This window comes from Pinus tabuliformis, chromosome X (assembly GCF_031772625.1).
Source record: "Pinus tabuliformis cultivar Carrire ecotype Pingquan chromosome X, CPIR1, whole genome shotgun sequence".
Lineage (NCBI taxonomy): Eukaryota > Viridiplantae > Streptophyta > Pinopsida > Pinales > Pinaceae > Pinus > Pinus tabuliformis.
Genome location: NC_142308.1, coordinates 1,146,274,914 through 1,146,278,957, shown reverse-complemented (window position 1 = coordinate 1,146,278,957; position 4,044 = coordinate 1,146,274,914).

Here is a 4,044-nt window from a genome sequence, read left to right as displayed (position 1 = left end):
GGATGGCTTGAATCTTCAAGCTCTGGTGCTCAATGCTGTCACTGGTCAGCTCGACCCTCTGTCTCTTTCTGCTCTTCTCTTTCTTCACTGCCTTTTTCTCTGTGTTCCATCCTCCTCTTAGGATTCTGGTCCTTTCTCCCTCGTCTCTCAAACTTCACTCTGACATGACTGTCTCTATTCATGGCTTTTTGTCATTCGAACCCATGCCTGTTTGGTTCCTCTTCCGCCTCTGTCGATTCACCTTCTACAGCTGCGCTTGGAGTTCCCTGTTCAGCGTCAGCATGAACGTTTAGGTAGTGGCCACTTGTCCTCCTCTAAATGGCACCAACATGCTTCATCGATTCATTTCTTCAGTTACACCATGGATGCATTCTTCCTCCATTGTGGTGGTCAAATGGACTCCAAATCCCTTTAGAATGCAGCTTAATTCCCTGTCAATTCTGCTTATTTCCATCGGGCGTAATCTCAACCATTTTATCTGGGCTCCCCCAGATCCAACATCATATGCACATCCCCCGCGGTTGACCTGCTCGATCGATAGTGCGTGATCAATGGTGGTTTTCTCTCACCTCCACCGCCACACATCGATCGTTGAGTGGGATCGCTCCGCTTCCTCCAAAATAGTTTACCGTTTGAGGGCACCCCAATCAATACCATCGGTTTTCCAGAGTGTGGTTGCCGCCCTCGTACATTAGCGCTTTTCCTTTTCCGCCCGCAGTTCTCCGGCTCCCAATGCGACCAAGTGCTTAAGGCTTCCCCATTTCGGCCCTATTCGCCCAGTGTAATCATGCATCAAAATCACCTCCTTTTCTCGATCCGAGGCTCCCAGGGGCTACTTTGACCTCCTGCGCAGTCTCCATGGGCCTCGATCAGTGCACTTTGACCGAGGTCCTCATCGTTCCACGCTGGTGGCCATTGCCACTAGTTCAGGGTGTTTTTGATAGATGTTCTGGATTCTTTAGAGATTTTCTCCGACCTGATACAATCATGGTTCTTTGACAATTTTTCATGGATCCAATTCGGATCAACCAACCTTAGTGTTGGCACACACTATTTGAGCTAGTTTCATGCCCCACTATTCTCTTTTATTTCTAGTATCTTGTTACCTGGAGATGGAGGACACAATTACCATTATAGAAGATAGTTTTTCCTAAATTTTGTTTCTTTTCTTCTCTTTGTCGAACACAAAAGCAAAGAGCAACAAGATTTGTTGTATCTAGATACAATCTTAGGAAGGTATTTAGCTTTTGCAAGATTGGATACCTGCTTGAAGAAAGATCACAAAATGGTGCTAGATGTTGCTGGGATGCAGGGAATAGATTGAGTGTTAGGTCAAGCCTTTCACACCCTTGTAATATCATTGGGTTAGTTCAAGAATTTGTCCACCAAAAAGAGCTCCTAAAAGTTGGCCACTTTTATTATGTACAAAACATGCATTAATATATAGACCATTTTAGTCATTGGAATGAGTGGTGAATGTCAGTTTAAAGGTAACTTGCAATCTCCACCTCATTATTTGAATTTTAGATATTCTTTGGAGGAAATATTGAAGTATTATTACCTCTAATAAAGGTGTTGGAGAATTGACATTCAGCCTCAGAAACTTCACTTGTAAAATATTTCCATTATTTCCCTTACATAAGTTATCCATATGATATCAAATTTCAGGATATGTATTGTAATATACCCAAATTTTCGCTTTGCAAATGGATCAAATTTAACACATTCATTGATTCAACAATTTATGGAAGGTACTAATTTTTATTGGGACATTTTTGCAAAAGAAGCAAGAGTAGTTGTTAGAAAGGAAAAATCAGGGTTTCGTTTTGGCCAAGATGAATCCCCTACTTGGCTGAATCATAAATGAAAGCTTATGAATCTTAGGGAGACTATTTCTTATTTTGGTATGTCCTTTAGTAAATAGTGTTTTAGTTGTAGTTTTTCAGCATTTGGTTGTTGGAGATGGATAATAGCCAAGTTTTAAAAAAGAAAAGTTCAAGCTTGGAGTAATATTGACCTACTGCCTTCCAAGAAGATTGCAATTGTTGATAAATTTCTAGTTGCGGGTCACATTGGTTTATGTGTCTTTTTCTTTTTTTCTTTTCAGGTAGCCTATAAAATGTTGGACTAGGTACTCCAAAACTTTTATTGGGCAAGAAAGGTGGTGTAAAATGGATTGATCTGTTGTCTTTGACTTTTTTGTAATTGCACTTTCCATTTATTTCACTTGCTTATTGGCTTCCACATTCCCACTTCTATCGGTGTTCCTTTGCACCTCTCCGTGCAATTGCTACTTTTAAAATCAATGCCTATATATGTAATTTCACATTACCACTTTTATCAGTGTTCCTTTTCACTTCTCGGTGCAATTGCCAGTTTTAAAATCAATGCCTATATATGCAATTTCAAGGACTACTATAATTCTCACATAATTATTTAAAGGGTTCAAGCTCAATGGTAGAATACCTGCTTTATAAGAAAGAGGTTGGTGGTTTGATTCCACTGTGTCCTAATATGAATTAATCAATGATATTATAGTTTATTTTTAATTAAATACTTTTAATATTTGTTTATTTCAATGGTGAGATATTTTTCTAGATTCATTATTTTATATTGTCTCTAAAGAGACAAAAGTGATGATGTATTATCTTTGAATGTAATTTTTTATTGTCTCTCGAGAGACAATAGTTAAGATCAAAGACATTGTATTTTTAAAGACAATATATCTTTAATTCCAACTATTGTCTCTAGAGAGACAAAAATGAAATTGTCTTTGGAGAGACAAAAATGAAATCGTCTCTAGAGAGACAAAAATGCTTGTGTTATATATTGTCTTTATAGAGACAATATTTTAAGACAATTTCATTTGAGACACCCGCTTAAAGAAAATATTTAAGACAATAGACAAGTTTTCTTTTGTCTCAAGTTAAGACAATGTACTCAAATATTGTCTTAAATATTGTCTTAGAATCCCCCTGTGTTGTAGTGGTTGGTGGCCAGAACCCAGATCGACTTTTGGAAGGTGAGCCGGCTTTTGTCTTAGTTTTCATTCATTCACTCCTAGAGTTTACTAGCAGTTTTTATTCCAGGGTTTACTCACCAACGCCTCTTGTAGGAAATGCAGGAGGGTCGTCATCTATTGGACTTCATCAATTTCAGGGAAGAACCCATTTCTTGGCATTACTTGAACCTCTGGTTATTAGTGGATTTTGTATTAGATAGATTTATGAGACTGATGTTCTTGTTCGTAGATACCCTGTGCATCATACTACAGTTGGTTTTCTTATCCGGTGGTCTCGACAATGCTACTCATATCTCCTTTAAGGGCTTATGGACTTTTGTTTCTGTTACAGGTTGGAAATTCCCTTCTGGTTCATTAAATGGTTAATGGTCATGAAGTAAATGAATTGTATAAGAATTTGTTTCACAGGCTGCAAACTCATGCCAAAATTGTTGAGCCATACTTTCATTTGTATCAATGTATTTTTGTTGTTTTATTTATGGCGTTCGGCACTACATATATTTTTGGCACTGCTCGTTCTGAGTTTCGATTGTGGTTTAGCGAAATGTGTCTCTTGGAAAGGCAGTCAATGGATAATTATGTTTAATGATTCAAGAGTTGAGTTGTTTTAAGATCATGGGATCTTCCGGCCAAAGAGCCAATATTGTTACTTCATGATTGATTCAAGTCCTTAGAATTTACTGTTGTTTTATGATTATGAGGTTTTCAGGTCAACAAGCCAATACTATTACTTTATGATTGATTTAGGTCTTTAGAAGTTACAGTCCCCTGTTTGACTTGAAGAACTTTATTTGAATTTAGTCCTTCGTTATATTTTTATAAAGAAAGCACTTTCCTATAATGGTATTTCTCTTACTGATTTTCTCTGTCATTGTAATGACTGGTAAAGGTTATTTCTATTTTCCCTTTTAAAAGTAAAAACAGAATGATTGGGTAATGATCTCTAGTTAAGCAGAAAAAATACTAGCCTTCTGCACTTTATTGCTTCTATTCATTCAGAAGTCTGTACCCGCTATCATAAA